Source organism: Gobio gobio, assembly GCF_949357685.1.
Source record: "Gobio gobio genome assembly, chromosome: 10".
In the NCBI taxonomy this organism is placed as follows: Eukaryota; Metazoa; Chordata; class Actinopteri; order Cypriniformes; family Gobionidae; genus Gobio; species Gobio gobio.
In genome coordinates, this window is record NC_137116.1 from 28,567,689 (window position 1) to 28,594,683 (window position 26,995).

The 26,995-nt window shown below is 36.5% G+C and overlaps 1 protein-coding gene across 1 annotated transcript in view; it reads right to left on the reverse strand.

The window, feature by feature from the left end:
* Positions 1–26,995, reverse strand: part of LOC307132468 (transmembrane protein 132C) — a 414,322-nt gene that overhangs the window by 233,013 nt on the left and 154,314 nt on the right. The window lies entirely within an intron of this gene.

Consider the following 26,995-nt stretch of genomic DNA (forward strand, 5'->3'; position numbering starts at 1 on the left):
CAAGATGGATGACCTTTGGAGACATATGTGGAGGAGTTTTAGTTGTCCCACGTGGTGAGCTGGAGCAATAAAATGCTCAATGCTATGTTTTCGGGATGGTCTGGATGATGAATTCACCTTCTTCATCTTGAGAGATGCTATGTAACTAGAGATGTTCCGATACCCTTTTTCCCTTCCCGATACCTGGGCTCAGGGTATCGACCGAGTACTGATCCGATACCTGGGTGTGTATCTGTATATACTACTAGCCCTGTATGAATTGCTAGAATTATTTTATGGTGTGCTTCAGGCTTCTCCCTTAATAAAACATGAACAAATACATACAGTGAACTACTGTATTTATTACAGTATTTTTATTATCTGACATGCATTTGACAGTAATATTATTTATTTTTCTTAAGCGAAAAAGAACTTCAAATCTAACACTGCAAACTGAAAAAGGTATTTTAGTTGTACAATATAACTGTATAAAAAAATATATATATTAATAATAAAATAATCTCTTTACAACAAAACAAGTGAAAAATAAGCAACCATCTAGGCATTATTATTATTAATAGTAGTAGTAGAGACGTATTATTATTAGCTAAATCTACTGTACAGCAGTATCCTAATATATTCTGTCAATTTAAAATGTTTTAAACCAAACTTTTATTTTGACGGGTTGCCGTGAAGATATTTCAGTGTCTGTATTCCTTATATGACAGTTTTCCCAAATGAAATGGTAAATTCTCATGAAGTGACCGTTCATGCGTTCGTGTCCTCATATAGTGACCATAGACTATGAATATGGACGTAGAGAAACTGGGGGAGGTTGCCGCTTGATAGTGACACACGGCAGAGATTACAAAGACAGCGAGCGAGTGTCGTGTGTGTGCGCGCGGGCGCCCGCCATCCACACAGAGACGAAATACTGCTAAACAGCCGGTAGACAGCAGACATAGCCTACTGCTAACATTTCTTCATGTTTTCATTTCATTTCTTCTTCACTGCTCTAAACAGTGGTTCCTTGTGGCAACACAGCACAACTTCCTGTGTTTGCAATGCATTCTGAGCACCAATAAAGTCAGGCACGTCTGCAGGCAGCCCCTTGTTATTGGTGGGGTGGAACCAAGTCTGTAGCACTCCTCTCAGAAACTGAAGCCTCCACGCCTCGATCGCCCCCATGTGGTTGGTCCCAGTATTGCTCATAAGCCCTGCCCATCCATGTTTTCTAATGGACGCGAAACAAACTAAACCATTAAATTACACTTCAAATAATTTTTTCAAAAAGCTGGTTTCTGTCATTGTAGGCAGTTTTTGTCACGATGATTTAATTTCAGGTGTTCAGTTTTTTATTGGAAGTTTATAAAAACAGGGGGTGTGACGTCATGATTGACAGCTGAGATTGATGGCTTCTGAGTAAAGTTGTCACTGAGGCACTAACATACTTTTTTCTGGATTTTGGGGAGGAGATTGGAGCTTTAGCTTTAATTTTTACATTTCCATTTCCATGTTTATTTCACACCAACATAATGAATTGTTCTGCATCTGTGAGTGTGGGCGGGCTTTTGATATCGCACCTCTACTTCCTGCTCTCAACCGCGCAGATCCCGAGATTACTGCTGTGCAGACTCTGTCCCAAACTTGCACAAGATGTCAGCGCCATATTCGGACCTCCGGTGTCATGAGAAATCGTGTCCTGTGAAATACTGTCCGCTTTAGGACCCCAGAGAGATTCTTTTGGCTAAAAGAACTTTTAATGGGTAATCTGTTCGGAGCCTGATTACAATTCTTATAAAATCACGTTTTGATTTTTGTTGTTTAAATTGTGTTAAAATAGTCTTTAACGTTGTGCAAATCATATGTTTCATATACTAGTCTATAACCGAAGCCATAAGCTGTGAAATCAAGCATATCTCGTTCTTAATGGGTTTTGTTTTAGTTAGCGTACGTTCTAGCATAGCATACAGCTACCCGATCAGGGCCGGCCCTGACCAATTTGCTGCCCTAGGCAAGATTTTACTTGGTGCCCCTTGTATCAAGGTTTAGCACTACACCTTATCAAATTGTGGAAACACTCGTACTGTTTTATTTTTGTAATGCATTGATGTTTTATTTTTATTGTTGTTGTTGTTGTTTTATATGATGTCCAGTCCATTCTACCCCGTCATTATGTTCATGATATTATTATTTATTTATTTTTTTAAAGGCTGATGATAGTAAAACTGTACAAATATTGCACCTATGCCACATTACAGCCTAAACACAAATAGCAAGAGTAATTGCATCTAACATTCATGCACAAACTATTCATTGAGAACTAGCAAAAGTGTTTGTTTTCCAGTAGATGGCAGCAATCTTCCACTAAACTATGAGCATTCATGTTTTCACCAGGAATTCAACTGAGAAATTTTGATATTTAATGTGAATTTTACATAAATAGTTGCCATTTTAAATAAACCTGTATATAAATATCATTACTAATTTCGGCAAATACATTTTAAAATTGCTATACACCCCCTTAAAACTGCACAACTGCAGAGTAAAAACATTAGACTATTAAAAAAGTGATATTACATGCGTTTAATATTTTTATATTATCTATTTTTTACAAAATCACACTGGCTGTGGCCTCTAGAGAACCCAGAACAGCTGCTTGCATAAAGTTTAAGGTAAAAATAAAAATAACTGGAATTAATTAGCGAACATTAGTATTTTACTACTATGCAATTAAATAAACTGTTCATTAATTTGCCTACATCACTTTACTTCTGTCTTTACATGGCAAAAAATGCTCTTCTTATTCAGAATCTTTTTCTTGTTTCCAGTCCAAATATCTAAAAATTCTTAAATCAAGGTGCATTTACTAGATAAGTTAAATGACAGAAGATAGTTTTCTTGTTTTCTTGAAAATAAAATCAATATGAAGTGAGTTTTTGCTTAAAACAAGCTAAATTATCTGCCGATGGGGTGAGAAAAATAATCTTATTTCTGTTTGGGACAGAAATAAATTTCAATCAGAAACAAGATTATTATTTTTCCGCTCCATTGGCAGATAATTTTGCTTGTTTTAAGCAAAAACTCATTTTGATTTTATTTTCAAGAAAACAAGAAAACTATCTTCTGTCATTTAACTTATCTAGTAAATGCACCTTGATTTAGGAATTTTAGATATTTAGACTAGAAACAAGACACAAATTACTATGTAAGAAGAGCAGTGTATCCCTTATCTTTCCTGCATCAGAGGGCTTCTGTCTTTTTAGACACTTCAATTCGGCCATCCGTCATAAATAATCAGGCAACTTACACCGTGTCAACACCTGGCGCGAACGGTCAAGCACCCTGAAAAATGAAAGCAATCCTGTCTGCGTTGGATGCGGCAAGAGGCGACGCAACACAACAAATTCCTCTAACGATAAACTGATCGCGCGTTGTATTTCTGACGCAAGTAGATCGGCGGGGGGAGATTCATGAGGCGGACCGGAAAGAGGCGGGGGACTTAGTTACGTTTTTTTGCGCTTTATTTGGTAATATTTCAGTAATAACATCAATAATATTAATAAAATAGTATCAGTAATACATTTTGGCGCCCCTATGGATGAGTGGCGCCCCTAGCATTTGCCTATTCCGCCTATGCCACGGGCCGGCCCTGTACCCGATTAGCTTAGTTCATACACCACGTTGCACTTACCCTACATTTTAAAAGCCATTGCCCCGCTTTAATGTTTATACAATTTAAAAAAAAAATCCTGTTGTATATATTTTGTGCACCTGTTCTGTATATAGTTTTTTTTTTATTCTTTATTATTTACATTATAGGTAGGCCTACATTACTATGTTATGATTTTGTATTGGTATTATTACTTAGTTTATCAATTGAAATAATTTCAATTATTTCAGGGGCGGCAGTGGCTCAGTGGTTCATGTAGGTTGTCTACAAACCGGAAGGTTGGTGGTTCGATCCCCGGTTCCACCTGACCAAGTGCCGAGGTGTCCATGAGCAAGACACCTAACCCCAGCTGCTCCCGACGAGCTGGATGGCGCCTTGCATGGCTGACACCGCCGTCGGTGTGTGAATGAGTGTGTGAATGGGTGAATGTGAGGCAAAATGTAAAGCGCTTTGGATAGCCGTAGGTCTGTTAAAAGCGCTATATAAATGCAGTCCATTTACCATAATTTACAATATGTTAGGCATGTTATTGCTCCCATTTTGATCAGGCATTACCACGTTGGGTTCTAAGCGGACACTATTTCACAGGAGGACGCAATTTCTCATGATACCGGAGGCTTCAGTTACTTCAGCGGCCAATGAAATGGTGTCGTCCATATTTTTTTTACGGTCTATGGGTGGAACCGTCGGGAACTGGCATAATGTTACAGCTGGTTGAAGGTTTGCTTACTTGCAGTTAACTTTAAGGACTGTATTCGAAAAATATCAGCAGCTTGCTTGCTAACATATTAGTCCCAATGTTTTAAGTTCCGTTTTATTTTTCCTGTATCGGAGTCAGAGAATTTCACTCTGTGCATGGGGTGGAGAAGGTGGCAGCTCTCACAAACTGCAGCGTGATTTAGGAGAGGGCTACGTTACACCGCCCCACTCACAGACAGCACAGTGCTAGGAGACACAGAGCTGTCCTTACTCCTGGATTTTATTTTAATACCTTGCCTATTTAAATATTCAAGTGCACATAGATGAGAAAGTGCCCGCGTCTCTCAGTTTGGTTCTCGTGCGGCGCAGCTAGCATACACTAGCATAAGCGCACCCACGAGTCTCAAAAAGCGCAAATATTCATACAAAATTATATATCGCGATGCCTGTCTTGTCGAGTAGCATCGTAAAACATTGTCGGTTGTGTATTTTAAATGAACGTAAACATGAAATATGCCAGTCACCGCCAGCTTTTTTTCTCATTTTCACAAATTTCATGGCCCACAGTATGAATATCTGAACATGCAATGTATCAAAAGAACAGCCTCTCTGTTTTATTCTCACTTCATGCATTATTTTTATCAACACTTGAATGTGTCATGAAAAAAGCAACATTGAGTAAAAATGTTTTGTCAAAGACTAAAGCTGGGCATACACTGTGCGATTTCTGTGCGATCTCAGCAAGGTTACCTACTCAAACTGTACGAGTAGATCGCATGCGATGTAAAGCCAAAGCTCACAATTTATGTGCTCACACTGTGCGGTCCGATCGTCGAGAGCGACTTGTCTGCTCACACTGTACAAGTGAAATATGCGCGATAAAATCCCGTGCCTATAGTGCGACGATAGACATGGTGTAGGCTATAATAGAGAGCCTATCAAATGCATCAGCTATCGATATCAAGAGGATTTAGCATTTACAATTTATGTATATAAATGAACATTATTATTAGGCTAGTCCTACTTTTATTATTAAATTGATATCACACTTAATTTGCCCCCGCGATAATTTCATAACACATTAATGCATAACCGATACTCTACATAATAAAAGAATAGATAGATTAGCTTACTCCTCATTATTTAAATACATTTTGCCCAATTAAACAAGGAATTATAGGCCTATAATTAAAATGATTATCAGTCTATAATATGTCAGAACACTGCAATAATATCAGTATTATTATCAGAAAGAGCAGCTTTATTTCAAAAACTATTTTTTTAACACGAAATGGGCCTATAGCCTACTTCTCTTCTATTTTGTTTCACAATATGGGCCACAATATAAATATTAAGAATATAAATTCAGACAGTTATATACGTTGTCAGCATGTTAAAGCAGATTTATCTATTGTCTCTGTGAGAATATGCGCCGAAAGCTCGTCAGATTTTACTTTCACTTTCACCGACTCTCGCGCACATTGCGTTTTTGCGTGATATCCACTGACTCGCCTTCATGATTAAAAAATAAATAAATAAAATAAATCTATATTGCGCAGTGACATTTTGTGTCAAATGATGGACAATGGTTCACATTTCCAATGATAATAAAATTAAGTAAATATTAAATAATTGTAAATAAAATAATTTGTTAAAGTAAAAATCAAGTAGCTAAATTAATAAAAGAGGCGCTGGATAGGCTAAACATGGTGGTTTGAACGTCTTAGATTATCCATTTTACAACAGGAACTGGAGGCAAGCAACAGTTTGCTAAATTGATGCTATTTGATAACTGCCTACAGATAACTGCCTCTTTTTGTTTTCTTTCTTGCTGCATTAAAGATGAAATGGTTGAACTTCTGCTTTCGCGCAGGCGCAGTGATGAGAAATAGGGCAAGCTACGAACTGCTCTGCTTCAGCTGTGCAATAACCTCACGAGGAGCGACCAAAATTTCTGACATGCCAGAAATTAATCTGACCATCCGATTGCCGATCGGGAGAGGTTTATCGCGTCTCGTTTCCCCCTGTACACTGCACGAACACCTCACGATAAACGATGCACAATAAAGCTGAAAATCAGCCCAACCCAAAAAAGAGTCGCACGAGTCAGAATTTGGCTCAAAATCGGACGAAAATCGCACAGTGTATGCCCAGCTTAACATAACATCTGGATCGGATTCATAACGATGAAAACACAGATGGAGTAGATGGAGTCCATCAACACCCCCAAAACTTCACAGTCCTAACTTGTCCTGGGTCGACATTTCATTCAATAACACAGACGTTTTGATTTAGATGCTATTTATTACTGAAGAGATCACATTATTTTTCATATGCATCAGTTTGAGATTGCACGTTCTGCTTCTTCTTCGCCTGTGTTTTGATCAGGAGATTATGTTCTTGTTCAGGAGATGTGTAATAGTGCCCCCTACCGTATAACAGTGAGAACACAGAAATCCGGAAAATATTGTCAATGCCAGGGAAGCATTTTGTCCTTTTATACAGTCTATGGTAAAAAATCACTCACTGCTCTTTACTGAATTACTTTAATAAGAGTTATTTTATCTATATTTATACAGTGAAGACTATGCAATGATATTTTATATTTGATTACTATATCTGTACCTGAAAATCTAGTTTAGACCTACATGGAAAAACAGTTTTTCATTTGTATGTTTGTTCTGTTGTATTGATTTGTTCTGTTGCTTGTAATTATATTTGTTTATTTCATTACAGACAGTCTTTTAACAATATATAACATTTATACTAGTTAGGTTTTTTTTCGAGTCAACCTTATTTGTTAAGGTTACATGGATCAAAAACAAAAGAAACAATAACTAGGCCTATTTTATTTTATTTATTACTTTTTTGTGGTGGGACCAGTAAAAATTTTGGCAGGGCAAGTAAAAATTGTAACCACTGGCCTGACTGGGCCAGTAGAAAAAATCCTTAGCATGAGTCCTGATTAGTGTGACATTTTAGCATGCAAATAAAGGGGAAAACTTCAAGATATCAGCCCTAAAAATCGGCAGCACATATCGGCCATCGGCTGACCCTGTAGTAGGTAACTGGCTAAGGCCACATGCCGTGCCTCTCCGGCCCCCATTGCTTCTGGTGCCTCCATGGTCCCCTGAGTGACCTGGGCCGCCATGGCCTCCTGAACTTCTGGCACCACCCTGGAGGCTTCCCAACCAACCAGCAGCACCCCACTCACCTTCCTGTGCCCTCTCTCCCTCACTGGTTGGACACTTTTTGAGAGGTTGTGCCTTCTGGGAGGGGGGCGTAATGTCACATGTCTGTTTGTTTGTTTGGTTTTGATTGTCACATGTTCCTTTGTCTTAGTTTCCCGCCACTTGTCTGTTTCCTAGGTTGCCCTCATTAGTTAGGGTCTGTTCAGCTGTGTTTAGTTAATTAGCTCGTTTCTGTCTGCTATTTAAGTTCCTCTTGTTCCCTCAGTCTTTGTCTAGTCACGGTAATGAAGGTTGTGTTTTTGTTGCCTGTCTGCATGTTCCTGTGAAGATTCAAGTTTGATTGTGATTGAAGTCTTTAGCCTGTTCCAGGATCACCAACTGTGACTATAATATAATTTATATAATTAGTGCTGTAAAATCGATTAATCACATCCAAAATAAGTTTGTTTAAAGGGGCTATATGCAACTTTTCCCCCAAAATAAACGTAACAATAGCCTTTTTATTTTACCATTTATGACTCAAACATCTCCTGATGTGCATACTGACACCTTGTCCGCTCACAGTGGGTGCACCTATAAGCCTGTATCCTATTTTTCCTATTTTCTGGCGGGTCGTCTTTTCCCGCGCTGTCTGCGGATGTGACGTCACCACCACTGCGAGAGCGAGCAGAAAATGAGAGCAGTTCTGTTTTTTGGCCACAGGTGTCAGTCGCGAGTTTAAATTTCAGAAAAACGCATATAGCCCCTTTAAATGTGTGTGTGTGTATATATATATATATATATATATATATATATATATATATATATATATATATATATATATATATATATATATATATATATATATATATATATATATACATGCATGTATATATTTCAGAAATTGTTTATTTATATATTACATAGATGTGTATATACATTCAAATAATTATTAAATATATACATGAATAAGTGTAGTTAGTGTGACATTAGACTCACTCCCAGTCCATATTTGTTCTTTTACTAAGGCACAATAGACCTTATTCATGAAACACAACCAAACCCCCCCCCCCCCCCCCCCCCCCAAAAAAAAATCAAGTAAAAATGGGAATTTTGTGCTGCTCATGTTTCACGAATAAGGCCCAATGACATATGGTCGATTGAACTTTTACTTTAAAACACTGAGATTTAGAGGGTTTTTTTCTTTCTCAAAATTGGTCTAAATCTACAGTGTACATGTGAATTGATGATACAGTTAACTGAAACCTCTCTCAACCCCCTGGAATCCAAAAGGCTAATCATTAGCAGGAAATTGATTCAGCAGCACCTGTGACTCATTCGCTTCAGCAAATAAATATTGCCCCATAGATGGCAAGAGCTAATAGGTTTAAAATATTTTCCAAATGTTTGTGGCTGCTTGTTATTTATTTATATAGCCTACTATTGCGTTAACATTGATCACAAAGAATCTAATTAAACACTTGCGTACGGTTCATGAACAGTGAACACCAATCATTTTCAGCACGGATTTCATAAGAAGATCATGTGCATGTCCAATATAACCTACATTAGACCTGGAATCACTAACACAATAAAGTAACAGCAATATTTTGTTTTTTGTTATTTTTAATGATTTAATTGCCATTAAAATATTTATATTAAACATATTAAAGGGATAGTTCACCCAAAAATTTAAATTATCCCATAATTTACTCATTTACTGCTGCCCAAAATTTGAAGACCAAAAAAGTGCATCCATCCATGCATTCTAAAAGTATAATGGCTTTAACCCGGGGGGTTAATAAATCCCTTCTGCAGCAAATCGATGTGTTTGTGTAAGAAAAATATCTATATTTAACACCTTATAAAGTAAAATATCTGAGATAAAAAAGAAAAAGATAACTTGCAGAAAAAGCGCAACTGCTGCAACGATGACATCGGCGCGCCAGTTTGAACTGCAACAGGCATTTCTGCGTAAGTTGAATACGGAAGGCGGAAAGCTTAACATGTTAAATATGGATATTTTTCTAACACAAACCCATCGATTCACTTCAAAAGGCCTTTATTAACCCCCTGGAGCCATGTGGAGTATGTTATAATGGATGGATGAACTTTTTTGGTCTTCAAATTTTGGGCTGCCATTCACTGCCATTATAATGCTTGGATTAGATATATATTTTTTAATATAACTCCGATTGTATTCGTCTGAAAGAAGAATGTCATATACACATAGAATGGCTTGAGGGTGAGTAAACATGGGGTAATGTTCATTTTTGGGTGAACTATCCCTTTATTTTGAGAATGTGTTTCATTACCTTCATTCATCATTAACTTTTATCTTTTTTCCCTGATTCATTAAAATAACTATAGTTCAGAGGAATCATACTACACTGCATGCTGGATTGATATGCATCCCACGAACATGACCCACCATTTATTTGCTTTTCACACTTTTCACATATTTTTTATATCATCCCATGCAATTCAATATTGGAATGCTAATGGATACCTTTCTTCAGGTATTATAGACATAATGTGTTTCACCTGTATAGAACCTCCAGCTGAACATGAAATAATGCATTTCATGCATTTTAACAGAATCCTAATAGAATTCCTGACTTTCTCTGGCCAAACGAGAGCACCTCTAATGTCAGAACACTGTTGGACTGCTAAACAAAACACTGCATTGATGTATTTCTGATCCTGGAGATCTGAGCACAGCGATCTCAGGATAAGATGGTGCAGTTCTGCTTGGAGTCAAGCTCATAAGCTCGGGCGTTGCTCTCTGAGTGTGTGTTCACAAAAACACATGGGCCAAAGAAAAAGCTATACAAACATTTCAGAGTCTCAGCTAAAGCAGAGGTATTAAGCACCAAGGACATACGGTGGAAAAACTAAGGCCAGCACTTCTTTTAAATGCAGTGCTATGCTAAAAATGTCTTGGACTTGCTGCAATGTAATGGAGATATTTTACAGCAAAACTGTAATGAATGAACAATTTACATAATATTTTACAGGGTCCTCCTATTTTACAAGTCTGAATTCAAGAGAAAATCAAGGATACAGAATTTTAACCTGAAAATTAATAAAAAAGTTTTAGGACTTACTAATTTTGAAAAAACTATTGCATGTAAAATAAATAAGAAATAAAGATTCTGCACGATTTCTTGGTCACTAATCACCTCACTCAATTAAAAGAATACATATCCAAAACAATGTGCCAATAAAATCGATATGCATTGGGGAAAACGGCTTGTTAATAATTTGAAGTTAGTAGCGTCTCTATTTAGTTTGAGTCTCCTTAACACTGCAACAAACAATGAACTGAGACATCAGTGATAACCAGAAAAATAACTGTTGATGTAAGTGAGATGGAAACAGAATAAAATATAAATAAACAAAAAGAAGATGGAAAAGAATGAATCCTGCAAGAGTGATTTGGGAGCAATGGTAAGACATAAATAAAAGATTCTGAGTCTGAATACAGGAGCTTTCATCCATCCATCTCACTCCAGTAGAGAGAGAAAATGAAAATCCATTCCATTCAGCTATTTTAAACAGGTTAATGTATGGGAATTTCCTATTTCTGTTCTCTTCAGGAGACAAAGGGGTCATTAATTGAGAAAACAAATTTCCCTTGAGCTTTTGATATATAAAAGGTCATGGTGATATAAGAATATCCTGTAAGTTTCAGAGCTGAAAACTTCCATGTTAGTCAAAGAAAAGCTTTTATTGACACCAGGCCCAGCAAACGACCGATTTCAGAATATGCCACACCTTGACGTTCTGTAGCCACGCCCACCGACTCGTGCCTGAGATGATAGGCCTACATAGAGCTAAACCACATCGAACTTCTAAGCAATAAACATACCGCATAAGCTTCATTCGGATTCCAATATTATGAATGCATGGATGAATTTTATTTTTAATGAATATCCAGCTCACGTGGGGAAGCCATTGCGCGTCTGTTCCTTCATTTCACCACGGATTCATTTGTAAACAAGAGACTGGATTTGCAGACAGGATGAGATTACATGAATGAATGAATGAAGCAACACACTAAAGGCCTGTTCACACCGGGACGATTTTCGCACGCGTTTATCGCCGACGTTTAACGCCTCGGGACTAAACAATGGGCGCCAATGTGAGTGTTCACACCGACGCGCAAAACGCCAGGCGTAAAAGCGTCATTTTTAAAAAAACGCCTCGGGTTGGTTTTTTTATTTTGACGCGGCGAGTAAAAAACTGGCCACCCAATGAGATCAGCGCTTTTGTTCACGTGCCTGGAGCTGCTGAAGTGACAGTAAAACACGACTTGGTGGCGCTCAAGCACAAAACGGTCTTGCCGAGCACACATTGATACGACGAAGAAGTAGTAAGTAGACAAAGAAGAAGATGAACTGCTAATGCTGCTTGCCAGTTAGCAAAAAGTGTGTGAATGGTTTTGTCCATATACATAATATGTCTATGGTTTTGGCAAGCACCTAAATACTGTCTCTCTTCTCCTTCTGTGTGACAAGCGAGTGTCAGAGGCTTAAAGTGCCGCAGCACCATCTTGTGTACCGGGAGCGCATCGACTGAATGTGCACGTTCACTCGGCGCAGCGCCAGTGAAAATCGCTTGGGTGTGAACACTCAAGACGCGCCGAAAAACGTCACGAAAAACTCTGGCGATAAGCGCGCGCGATATTCGTCCCGGTGTGTACAGGCCTTAATGTGAGTAAACTTCCAAGTCTTCAGTGCGGCACGCCCATAAAAACGAGTGTTTCTTGAGAGAGCCTCAAAACCAGGGCAGAAAATAGCCTATTACTAATTCATTATGATGTTTTTGAATGTAAAAACCACGCGGACCCCCATCTACAGGGGTCATATGATGCGATTTCTTGTTTTCCTTTCTCTTTGGTGTGTTATGTAGCTTTTTGTGCATGTATACGATCTGCAGAGTTACAAAGCTCAAAGTCTCAAATCCAAAGAGATATTCTTTGTAAAATTTAAAGCTTAGCCACACTTTCCTAAAACGCTTCGTTTAAACACGCCACCAAATATCTAAGTCAGTCTGTGGGGGCAGAGTTTAACACCGGCCAAATGTATAAGCAAATACAGCTTTTTGTCACATGAGACTGCCAACTTCCTACCCCTCCAAAAGCATAACGAAGGCAAACCCTCCCAAACAAAGGTAATTTTCATGTTACTAATAAGTATTTTTTGTTGACAAATGACTTGTAAGTACATATAATGGGGAAATGGGGTATACTGTGTTAACAGGTTAATAAATCAAGATTTTTGGTCTTTAGTGCATTTTGCTTTCATAATATCCCACCAAAAACATAACTTAACCCTTTAACTGACATCTCTACTGTACAGTAGACCTTAATTCAATAGGGAATATCATATATCATATTTCATATATATCATATTTAATGATATTATGTCTTGTAAGGGCCAAAATATTGAGGACCCTTCATGCAGTTTGTAATGGATGCGTTTCATTTTAATCAGTCAAGGACTCTAATTCTTTTTATGAGATTCTTTAGCTTACGACTCCATTATAATGTGGAAATTCAGACACATGAGTTTACATTCAGAATGAGTTTACATTTAAATTATTATATGAAATCAACTACTACAGTCAGCCATTGAATACTATGAGACTATTTATTTTTGTTATATAGATGTAATTTTTTCATCATTCTATTAATTTATTTTCATTTAACTTTTTGATACAGAATGCCCTGTTAGGGCAACTTAATGGCTGCACTTTGTTCTGCACTATGTTCCACCACTTTAAGACAAATGTATTTGTTGTTTGTTGTATTTTCATATTCAACAGATTATAAGATAGATGCAGATTTTTTGAGTTTGCATCGAATGTTCTTCGACTTTTATACACAATAAATTTGTTTATGAATAAAGATTGATCTGTTGAAAGCAGTTATTTTGAGTTAGATGCCAAATGTTCTTCTCCTAGTAAAATTTAACATTGAAGGGGTGCATACAACATATTTGCCCACCGGCAACTATAGTTGCCGCACATTCAAATACGATTTTCAAGAAGAAGAAAAAACTAAAACCTGGGGAAAATAAATGCAGAACATGTTCACAGGACACTATTAACATGACTATATGCATGAAACCATTCAGAAAAAATTGGGCACAAATGGGTTAATGCACAACAGAACAGGAGGCAAATAACAAATTGACAATTAATTTGTTATTGATGTTTGCAGGAAGAGTTCAAATTAGTTAATTTTGTCTTCTACGATTCAATACATAGCATTATTTTTTTACCATGATTCTGGTAAATCTGTTACCAGATTTGAGATATGGAATTTCAGATACAGAAAATGAGGTTTGAGTTATGAAATGTATGATATAGGACATGAGATTTGAGAAATGAGATTTAGATCTGAGATCTGAGATATGAGATATGAGATATGAGATATGAGACTGTATGTGATATGAGATTTGATATATGAGATTTAATATATAAGATATGAGATCTTACATGAGATTTAAGAAATAAAATATGAGATTTAATTTTCAGCTATGAGATTTAAGATATGAGATTTGAGATATAAGATAGGAGATTTAAGATATAAAAATGATATTAGAGGTATATTATTTAAGATAAAAGATTCAAGATATAAGATTTCAGACACAAGATTTAGGTTATAATTTATGAGATTTGAAAAATGGGATTTAAGTTATAATGTGAAATATAAGATGAGATTTGAGAAATTAAATGTAAAATAGAAGATTTAAGATTTGGAATTTCAGATACAGAAAATGAGGTTTGAGTTATGAAATGTATGATATAGGACATGAGATTTGAGAAATGAGATTTAGATCTGAGATATGAGACTGTATGTGATATGAGATTTGATATATGAGATTTAATATATAAGATATGAGATCTTACATGAGATTTAAGGTATAAGATATGAAATATGAAATGTCAGCTATGAGATTTAAGATTTGAGATTTGAATTATAAAATAGAAGATTTAAGATAAAAGATTCAAGAAATAAGATATGCGATTTCAGACACAAGATTTAGGTTATAAAATGTGAGATTGTACATAAGGGATTTAAAATTTTAAAATTGAAATTTTAAATATAACGTGAGATGTAAAATGAGATGAGATTAAATGTAAAATATGAGATTTAAGATTTGGGATATGATATTTCAGATACAGAAAATGAGGTTTGAGAAATGAAAATTATCATATGAGACTGTATGAGGTATGTGATTTGATATATGAGATGAGACCTCATAGCAGTGGAGGAGGAGTGGAGTGGAGGAGTGTGGTTAGACGAAAAGCCAGATGAGCCCTAAAACATTCCCTTCACAATTAAATTAGTTATCTCCATTGAGATTATGTCAACCATGTTCATCATTTTATGACCACAAAAGAAATGCACAATCCCCAGCCACATACTTTATAGGATGATTAAATGAACTTAGACAGATGTTTTTCAATCCTCAAATACCCTTCCACTCATTTCTATATATACTGTCCAACGATGCCATGATTTGAGGCCAGTTAAAATCAAGCCTTCCAAATGCCCACTATGACTAATTACAATAGTACAAATACAATAGTAGCAAGAGGGACACTGGAATGATAAAGAGCCTTTCTGGCCCTACTGAATTCGTCTCATTCCCTAAAAGGAAACAAATGATTCTAAATGAGCCATTTACTGATCCTCTAATACTGGCGTAGAGTGTAAACACCGTTCAGTTGTCCGCTGGGGCGTCACTAGGCCCATTTTAGGAGGGCTTTAGCGCCCCAAAATTTCCATCCAGCCACCCTAAAAAATGCGATGATGTACACTAATTCGTGATTTCCTCAGTCCCTTTTAAAACTCATATGAAACCGGCAGGAGGATTCGGCTCAACACTGCATGTTGGTCTACATTATTCAGCGTGTTCTTCAATCCGCAGCCACGCAGCGGCAGAAGCAGAGGACAATGTGTGTGTTTACATTTATTGATGCATTGTAGTGATATCTGCATCTGTGAAGTTCTTTGTAATGAATACACTTTTAATAATATGATGCAGGAGCAATTCAAGGCTTTTTAAAATGAAATTCCTTTCATTTAAATGGCCTGAGACTTTGTGAATTTTCCTACTCTTGCTATACTTCATACTTCAGAGCAATAAAATTGCTCAAATATTAATTTTGTAATAAACCCAAAAGCAAAACACGTGAAAAGAACCATGAAAGGGAGTGGAAATGGCAAATGAGCTAATGAGTGGTTCTCTGCAGCCATCTACTGGTTATAGTCGTAATTTTCACGTCATTTTCATGTTAAAAGTGTTTGTTTTCCACCAGTTGACAGAAATCGTCCACTTAAGCATGGCACATTTTCCATGTTATCTCCATGATTGAAAATGATAAATGTATCTCTTCTTTAAAGTTATTTTTACTGCACAAATGTAAAGTTTAAAAAATAATAGTGTTTAAAACATTACCCCCCAGTTTCACAGACAAGGCATTAGATAGTCCTAGACTAAAATGCATGTTTGAGCTGTTTTAACTGAAAGCAACTTGTACCGACATATCTTAAAATATGTCAGTGCCACTGTTTTGTCTCAAGATGCACACCAGCAATGTGTTTTTCTAGTGTACATTTATACAAGCTACTTAAATGCCCTAATTGAACTAAGGCCTAATCCTGGCACAGGCTAAACCCTGTCTGTGAAACCGGGCCTACATGTGTTAAAAATATTGTATCCACATATTGCCAATCTAGACCATTAAAGTAATAAAGTTTGTCTATATTCTTAATGAATTAATCAATATTAGCTGGTAATTTATTTTGTATATATACAATCAAAATACTAATCACACACACACACACACACACACACACATCATATATATATATATATATATATATATATATATATATATATATATATATATATATATATATATATATATATATATATATATATATATACACTCACCTAAAGGATTATTAGGAACACCTGTTCAATTTCTCATTAATGCAATTATCTAATCAACCAATCACATGGCAGTTGCTTCAATGCATTTAGGGGTGTGGTCCTGGTCAAGACAATCTCCTGAACTCCAAACTGAATGTCAGAATGGGAAAGAAAGGGGATTTAAGCAATTTTGAGCGTGGCATGGTTGTTGGTGCCAGACGGGCCGGTCTGAGTATTTCACAATCTGCTCAGTTACTGGGATTTTCACGCACAACCATTTCTAGGGTTTACAAAGAATGGTGTGAAAAGGGAAAAACATCCAGTATGCTGCAGTCCTGTGGGCAAAAATGCCTTGTTGATGCTAGAGGTCAGAGGAGAATGGGCCGACTGATTCAAGCTGATAGAAGAGCAACTTTGAATGAAATAACCACTCGTTACAACCGAGGTATGCAGCAAAGGATTTGTGAAAACACAACACGCACAACCTTGAGGCGGATGGGCTACAACAGCAGAAGACCCCACCGGGTACCACTCAACTCCACTACAAATAGGAAAAAGAGGCTACAATTTGCACAAGCTCAACAAAATTGGACAGTTGAAGACTGGGAAAATGTTGCCTGGTCTGATGAGTCTCGATTTCTGTTGAGACATCCAGATGGTAGAGTCAGAATTTGGCGTAAACAGAACGAGAACATTGATCCATCATGCCTTGTTACCACTGTGCAGGCTGGTGGTGGTGGTGTAATGGTGTGGGGGATGTTTTCTTGGCACACTTTAGGCCCCTTAGTGCCAATTGGGCATCGTTTAAATGCCACGGCCTACCTGAGCATTGTTTTTGACCATGTCCATCCCTTTATGACCACCATGTACCCATCCTCTAATGGCTACTTCCAGCAGGATAATGCACCATGTCACAAAGCTCGAATCATTTTAAATTGGTTTCTTGAACATGACAATGAGTTCACTGTACTAAAATGGCCCCCACAGTCACCAGATCTCAACCTAATAGAGCATCTTTGGGATGTGGTGGAACGGGAGCTTCGTGCCCTGGATGTGCATCCCACAAATCTCCATCAACCGCAAGATGCTATCCTATCAATATGGGCCAACATTTCTAAAGAATGCTTTCAGCACCTTGTTGAATCAATGTCACGTAGAATTAAGGCAGTTCTAAAGGCGAAAGGGGGTCAAACACAGTATTAGTATGGTGTTCCTAATAATCCTTTAGGTGAGTGTATATATATATATATGTTTGTGTTGAGATTACATGAATGATTTGAGACTACTAAAATTCACTTTGAGACTACTTAATTAGATCACTTAAAAAGTATTAATTCCATGTTGAAGTTACATGAACAAATTATGTTTGTTTAACTTCATTGATTCATGTGGGACCAATGTACACACTTAAATCATGTAAATCCAACACACTTTTTTTTTTCAGTGATCAGTATCATTTCTGCAAAATGGAGGGGTCAGCTGAACATTATAGTATGACTGTGGATGGGTAGTCCTAATTCACTATAAGATTAGTGTCAGTGTGCCATAACCTGATATGTCTTATGAAAATACATCCATATCAAGTACCGACACTGAATGAATGAAAAGACTATTCAGACACATTTGATTTTACTGATTATTTAAAAACAAGACTACATGCACACATAACTTCACATTGGTCACCCCACAGTCTTGAATCCCAGGGCAGTTTGGTCATTTACAGTCCTCCAGTGGTTAATTAGCATTTTAACCAGCTAGACTGACCTAGATCTATCAGTAAATTATGGAATAGTGTCATCCACACTCTGGGACTATAAAAATGTTTAGTAATACAGAAGAAATATTTAAGAGGCGACTTTTCACAATTAGCCACTTATGAGACTTTAATAGGTTGCACTCCTACCCAAACCATTTTTTAGGAGAGACCTACTTTTGAAATCAGGACTTTGCCAGAGGTCATTCAAGAGGAATATTGTAATGCTTTATTCTCCACTGAAGAAAAGCCACAAAAGTGAAAGTAAACATTCATGCTTATCTACATCCATATATTTCTGAAAAGGATGAAAAGGCCAGTATGACACAGGTGCAAGCCACTTAGCGGTGCCAAATTGAACTAAAAGCATAACTTGACATTTGGATTTCCACTAGACAAAGTGGAAAAGTCTTTTTCTGTTGAATACAATTACAAAAATCAAAAGTTGAGCTTGTTTCCACCATGGAATAAAAAAACAAAAAGGTAATTGTGACTTTTTATCTCACAATTCTGACTATTTTCCTCAGAATTGTATGATATTAAACTCGGAATTGAGAGTTATAAATTGCGTGCTATTAAGTCAGAATTGGGAGATATAAACTTGCAAATCTGACCCTTTTCTCAGAATTGAGATTCTGACTTTATAACTCGCAATTGCAAGAAAAAAAAGTCAGAATTGCAAGATATAAACTCACCCCGAAATAAAAAATATGGAAAAGATAATTGCAACTTTTTATCGCATAACTTTTTTCTTTAGATATAACTTTTTCTCACAATTTGGATCTCACAATTCTGAGAATCTAAGTCATAAACTCACAATTGCGAGAAAAAAAGTTAGAAATGTGATATAAAAAGTTGCAGCTATCATTTAACTATATTTTTTAAAATTCTATATAGATCACAAGCTTCAATATTTCTGTGTTGACTGACTTCAGTTTAGTTACATAATGGTTTGTATTATGGATGAAAACAATGAAGAAACCATGTATTACATTTAGGATTTGCCATTACCTTCAACTACACCTGCAGACCAGTTATACCTTTATGTTATATCTACCATGGACTAAATGTCACAAAACCCTGATTTTGATTTCACTAGGTCTTTAAAAGCCATCTTACAACCATAGATAAGCACAAATGAGGATTTAAACAGAATGAAACAACCTCATACACAGCATAAAGAAGACTTGTGTTGCGAGTGATAGAGTTGCGTCCTTTTGTGTTTGTAAGTTGAAAGTGGAATCAATCCCATGAGAGCTTGTGTCTCCACAGGGTTCCACAAAATCCCTCCATAACCAACAGCTCTGTCTCTATAGCCGATACAATCTCTCCCTCCATGCTGCTTTCTTGTTCTAAAACAATAGGTTGTGGATGAGCTCAGCACCTTACTGAAAGGAAGGTGAACTCAATATGTGTTCTTGGTCTCTGTGGGTGTGGGTGTGTGTCCAGTGTACTTCAAATCACCCTGCACAGGATGTCACATACTGTAAAACTACTCCTTCCTTTGAGAAAGCCTACGGTCACAATCACATTAAAAAAAATAATGCTAAGGACATTGAATATTCATTGTTCAAGCATCACACTGTGGCTCACATAGAAACTTAATGTAGCTAAAAGTGTTCAATCAGAATTTCAGAACTGTTTGTTTTGAAGTTTCTGATGCAATTTAGATGGAAATATGAACACATGACAGCCACATTTACATTACTGTTCCAGTAGGACATTTTCGTACAGATTGTTTTGTGAACGTTTCACACACACATATACATTTTGAGGTTGGTTAGTTTTTTTGTGCTTTTAATGTAAAGAAATCTTATGCTAAATTTTATTATTTGATCAAAAATACAGTAAAAAAGAGTAATACTGTGAAATTTTAATACAATTTAATATAACTGTTTTCTATTTTAAAATGTTTAAATGTAATGTATTCCTGAGATGGCGAAACATTTTCAGCATTATTACTCCAGTCTTCAGTGTCACATGACTCTAATATGCTGATTTGATGATCAAGAAACGTTTCTTATTATTGTCAATTTTGAAAACAGAAGTACTGCTTAATCTTTTTTTATGGATACATTTTCCCCCTAGGATTCTATGATGAATAGAAGGTTGAAAAGAATAACATTTCTTTGAAATAGAAAGCTTGCAACATTATAAATGACTTTACTGTCCCTTTTGAAGAATGTAATGTGCCGAAGAAAAGATGTTTTTAAGATGCTAATTGATGTTTATTTCACCTTCATTTTTTTCAGAAAAAAATCTTACTGACCCCAGACTTTTGAACGGTGGTATATTTAAACTATTAAATAATTAAACTGTTTACATTCTTTAGCTGACGTTTGGAATACACACACACATTTTTGACAGTATCACCTATAAGAGTCATTTGAATCATTTACTCAACCAATTAATTTAAAATGTTGTTTCATGCATGGATGAAAGCTGTGAAAGCTATGCGAAACCAGCTTGTTATTAGCTGTTTGATAATGTAGTCAGGCCAAAGGCTAATCATATCAATTACTGTTATGTGTCCGACATAAAAGCATTACCATTCTGATATAGAAGACCCTGTATAATTCGCTTATTCTGAATCATATATGGCAGAATTAAGCCAACATTTCCACTTGCCATTGTATAATGTTGACTGACCAAGTGGATGATCAGGTAGTTTGAGCTGGTGTGACTAATTTGCATATTCATAGATCCGTGTATATACTTGTAATGTCTAGTGTTTTGGTTCTGTTTCATGTTCATGTTTCATGTTCCCATTGTCTTGTTTCCTGGTTTGTCATGTGATTCCATTGTGCCCTCATGTGATCATGTCATGTGCTGCTTCTTCTTCTTCTTGTTTTACTGGGTTGGCAACCAGCTTATTGGTGCATTACGGCCACCTTCTGCTCCGGAGTGTGGATCAGATAATAGATTTACAATAAACTTTTTCCTTACCATCATACCCCTACGTTCAAATTACCCATTCCCTCATACCCATGCCCACATACCAAAAAAAAAAAAAAAGTTAAATTTTCCAAAATACCTAGCTCTGTTATTATATACTCTACTTATATCCCTGTACAATACCTCTCTCACATTCTACTAATTCTTCTTCAAATCCTATTGAAAACCCCCGATTCTCAAAAAAAAAGTAATCAGTATTCTGATCTGTGCCCTATCTTTTGTGCTCAATAACCTTTTTAATGTGAACAACTGCACCCCATACCCCTCAACTTTTCCCTCATCAATTCTCTCTGAGTTTCATATCTTCTACAAATAATGACCTCTTCTTGACATCCCTCACACAATCCTGTCTGATGTTTTCCTATCATCTTAAGGGTTTTATTTAATGTGCAATGTCCCAACCTTAACCTTGTCAACACTATATCTTCCATCCGATCCCCCCCCCCATCTCCTTGAACATTTCTTTGAATTTGATACAACTGTCTCCCTTTCTCCTCTCTTTCCCACCTTTCTTGCCACCTTTGATTTATTTTCTCCCATATTATGCTTTTAACCTCTGCTTTGCTATTTTTTTATTTGCATTTCTGTTTTCTTTCAATAATGCCCTCTTTGCTAGTTTATCTGCCACCTCATTTTACCTAATCCCTACATGCGCTGGAACCCACATAAATATTACCTGACTTCCTTTATTAACTATATTTGTAATTAGCTGAAGTACTTCATACAGAATATCTTGCCGGCTTTTTGAAAGAAATGATCTTAAGCTAGCTAAAGCTGATGAAGAGTCAGAGCATATCAATGTTTAGTCCTGTCCTGTCTTTTCCACCCATCTTAATGCAATTTATATTGCCAACATTTCTACAGTATATACTCCTAATTTATCTAATGTTCTTCTATTTAAACCAATTCCTTTTCCCGACCCCAATTCATCTCAGCCATGTCATGTGCTTCCTTAGTCTCATGTGTTATGTTCCTATTGGTTGGTTTAGTTATGTGTCATATCCTGATTGGTTCTCTTGTTTCATGTGTCTTGTTCTCATTGGTTGTTTTAGTCATGTGATCCCACTAGTCCTGTATAATAGTCCTCATGTTTCCATTGTCTCTTGTCGAGTATTGTTTGTTGTAACCCACTGATGGTGAGTGTTTCTAGCCAAGTCTGTTTTTTAGTCAAGTAAAGTCTGTTTATAGTCAAGTCTGCTTGTGCGTCAAGTCTTCATGTTTTGGGATCTTGTAAATAAAACTGCACTTGGGTTCATCAAAGCTTGCCTTCAGTGGACTTCCGTTACAATACTAAATTAAGCAAGGGTGTCGAGTTACATTCAAGCTATTTTAAGGCAAGAAGAAATTTTTACAGGAAAAAAAAATATTACAAATATATCATATTATAATATAAATCATATAAATTCATTATTATTATTAAAGTCATATCAAATCATAACAGCAACAAATGGCCATTGCATATAAGCTGCGTACATCCAAATTAGTTGCATTCAGTGTGTTAGAATTTTGTTTCTATACAAGAATATCCTAGATATTTCAGTAGTGTGTATGAGTATATTGGTCAGACTACTCTCCTCTTTTCATGCAGTATTACAAAGAAGTCTTCAATGTATCAGCAGCAAAAAAAAAACCATTAATTCTAAGAGAAAGAGAGGGAGAGCGAGAGTAGGAAAAAATGCAATGATTTTTCCTAGAAGAAAAAAATAACATGACTAACATTGTAAGTGGGCCTCGAGGAATAATAAAATGGTGATGCTGTATGACCCCTTTAAAGGAAGTGTGAGGCATATAGCAGTACACGTGAAAATAAATATAGATAGATAATTAAGGATTGGATTAATTATCATAAAAAAGAGTATCATTAATGAAATCCAGGCACTCTTAGTAGCCGCATATAAGCAGACTCATATTCTCGGAGTTGACCGAATTCTCTGCTCATTCCTCCTACACTCTTGTTACAGAGTCAACTCAATTACAAATTGGCAACACAAATCCCATTCCTTAGCAACAAACCCGAAATAGGAGCTAGTGTTGACTTAAGACTGATGAAGCTCTTGTAAATTCGAGACACTAAGTGCCTCATTTCTGCAGCAACAGCAAAGTCCTCTCATGAAACGTCTGCCAAGCGGCATTCGTCAAATGAGGTGAATTGTGATGTTGAGTGGACACAGCTCTTACAAGGTTTCGGGAAATTTGCTTAAACAGTTACAGTTTACAGAAAAGTTGTCATGGCAAGCGTTGTTGAATAAGCTACACGATTTCCGACAACGAGCTTGAGTATTAAGGGTCTATCATCTAGAAGGCACCAAAACATGTTCTTTTCAAAATTACTGCCCATCCCTGTTCTGAGTAAAGTCCTTCGAAAACGAGTTGCACCTGGGAGGTGGGAGTTTGTGCACTTTCCTGTTGTCTTTGCCACTCGATCAGAAATCATGAATCAGCACATTTCTCTTCAGACCCCTGGGTGCACATTTCAAGAGTGACAGAGGTTCCTAACGGCCGCAGGGCTTTCCATTACGCTTAAGGCGAAAATATGTGCGTGTAGCCTATTCCAAACTTCAGCTACAAGCCTTTGGACTTAGAAAATAAACCGTGTCATTTTTTATAATAGTTTTAATATACACTACCAGTCAAACGTTTGGGGTCAGTAAGACTTTTTTTCTAAAAGAAAATACATTTGTTCAGCAAAGACACATTAAATTGTTAAAAACTGACAGTAAAGACATTTATAATGTTACAAAATATTTCAATTTCAAATACATGTTAAACATCAAATAATCTTTGGGGGAAACTTCCGCAACAATATTAAGCAGCACATCTGTTTTCAACATTGATTATTATAAGAAATGTTTCTTGAGCCATTTTCCTGTATTAAAAAAAAAACAAAACAAAAAAAAACTGTTGTTTTAAATTACAATAATATTCCTAATATCACATTTTGCTGTATCTTTGATCAAATATTTTACAAAAAATAAAAAAATAAAATCTTACAGACCACAATCTTTTGAACGTTGTGTAGTTAGAATATTCTTTCTTTTCCCCCCTTTATTTGCAACAAGATTGTTTTGGCTATACAGCAGCTCTGAAAGAAAGTCATCTGAATTCGCTTACTATCTGTCCTAAATAGTATTTGAAAATAGAATGAGTACGTCCCAAATCGTAGTATGTTCAAATGAGTATTCCAAAGATGGTGTACTATTTCCCATCAATGCACACTCTAACAGCTCATATTGCCCACAACCCATTGCGCGTTGGATGAAAAGCGGATAAAAAGTGTTAAAAAAACTACAAACATGACAGATGTGCGAGTCTGACGGTTAAGTAGAGGTTTAGATAAAGGAGTTTGAGTGATTTAATAATCAGTATCTAACTTGACGAAAATATATTTATTCAATGTTATCAACATTATATATCCTCTGCAACGGCATTGTGAACTTTTGTAATGATACTTTTGGCCATTAACTTTTAAATGCATCATTATATTCAAATTGCAAACCCATGAGGGGAGTCTTAGCATGAAAGACCCACGAATGGCAAATCAACGTGCTACTACATTTCTCTCCAATACAGTAGGAAATTAAATAAATTGAATGGGGATGATTTTAACTGTGACAAGATAATTGACAGGGCAGTTTAAACGGTGACAGGGTGCACGTAAGTAAGTGACAGAGTCCGGCTTGCATACTCTTCTGCTACACACTCAAAAGCATGTACTTTTTCTTCACAAAAAGAGTACATATTTTTAGGTCGTAGTATAAGTAGGCATTTGTTTAGTTCAAGTAAGTTCAGCGTTGATTCATTTCTGTTGTAAAATCCTTAGTTATTCATTTAGGGGCCATTTACATCAACTGAAAACTTTTAATGCGTTCTGGCCACCTGGACAACAGCATTTTGGTGGCCTGAGAATGCAAACTTTGAAAGAGGTTTCAAAGTGCAAGTTTTTGAAAACAATACCATTATCATATCCGTGTAAACTTCAAAAACGTGAATCTGTGAAAACGGTGACGCATGCATTGTGTGTTTAGTCTATAGGCATGCACATTTCTCCTACAATGGTGTCAAAGCAGGCAGATCAATAATATTGTTCAATATTAAGTGTCCCCGACTAAGCAAACCAGAGGGGACAGTGGCAAGACAGAATGGAGAGAAATCTTGGGAGAAACCAGGCTCAGTCGGGGGGCCAGTTCTCCTCTGACCAACAAACGAACAGTGTATCATAATGCTTTCAGGGAGCATTACAGGTCAGAAGTCAGATTGGGATCGGAACATTACAAATTATTAAGCATTTGGCACCTCACAAAACAAATTTTTGGACAGACTTCTAAGGCAGCGTAACAGTTTAATGATGTACAGCAAAACAGAGAGAGCTTTCGTCAGAACTAAACAAATATTTAAAGGGGCACTTCAGCGCTGGGAAGATGAATGTGTATTTAAACTGTGTTATTTATGTAGTAGAAATGTGATTTTTTATTTTTTTATTTGGTGCCTTCTAGACTGAGAAAAGACAGAAAATGTATTTTTGTCTCATGTGGATGAAAGACAACAACTCCCAGAATGCACTTGCTTCGCTGCCCTACGAGGCTACTCCCAAAGCCAAGGCTATTGGTTATCACTTGCCCATGTGGCACCACCCCCAACGTCGTTTTGATATTGATTGTAATAAAATAATTTTGTTCAGTTAGAGAATAGACACTACAATAAAAACTGAATGTGTCTTTTCAATAAAGTGTGAGTGAGCCAAACGAAAGTCACGACACAAATGCAGCAGGAGTCAGATTTCATTCATCACGAGAGCGAAGAGCTGAGGTAAGCACGGCTGTCATTCTCAGCGCGTGTCCAGTCTGGCGCATTATCAGATCGCATATGGAAGCTAAACTTTCATAGGAATTAATTGAAAAGTTGAAACACTCACTTTGCTCTGTACCGCTCCGTTATCAATGCCCGAGCCGAGTGGCAGTGGCCATCTGCATTTACATTCTGTGAGTGAGATCCCTCGCCTGTGGGCGGGTTGAAAACATGCGGAATTAGCTCCTACTACTGGCTGTAGTCTTTAGCCTCTGGCCAAAAATTCTCAGATGACGCAAAATGACGATATTTGCGTCATCTGAGGATTTTTTCCAGAAATAAAATGCATAATTCTCTCGTCTCAGGGGGACATGAGGGGGGAAAGTACCATAATTCCAATATACTACCGGGTTTCTACTGATACAAAGCTTAATGCTAAATCACTGAAGTTACCCTTTAATGACTACATTAGTAATTTCTCGCTAGAAATGACATCAGAAGTGGAAAATGTTGGTCAAAAATGTACATTTAAACTCAAACTGACCAGCAAACACAACTTTCGGACTTCATCTTTTTTTTCAGCTCAACTGTTACAGAATATAACACGTAGGATTGTGGGATATCAAAGGCAGTGAAGGATAAATTTATGCTGCCTTCAAAAACCGATCAGATGAAAGTCTCTTAGGAAGTGAAGCTAACATTGGATTCGGATGTGCCTTGATGCCTTCCTACCTTGAAATGTGTCCTCCGAAGGTAGCATTTTCCAGGTTTCGGACGCAGCCCGTATCTCTTGTTGACACAATTGTCATCACAATGTCCTTTCCTTGATGCAGTGAAAATAATTTTTTGGGAATAAAATGTCTGATTATTCTAATATTATTTATCTAAATAAAAAAAATAAAAATATTTTTTCAGTAAAAATATTCTTCTTACAAATTATTTTTATCTTAATTTTCTTTAACACATAAAGTCTAATGTTTCCTCTTATGCTTTTCACTGACAAGGTCTCTTGGCAAAAGAGACCCCTTTT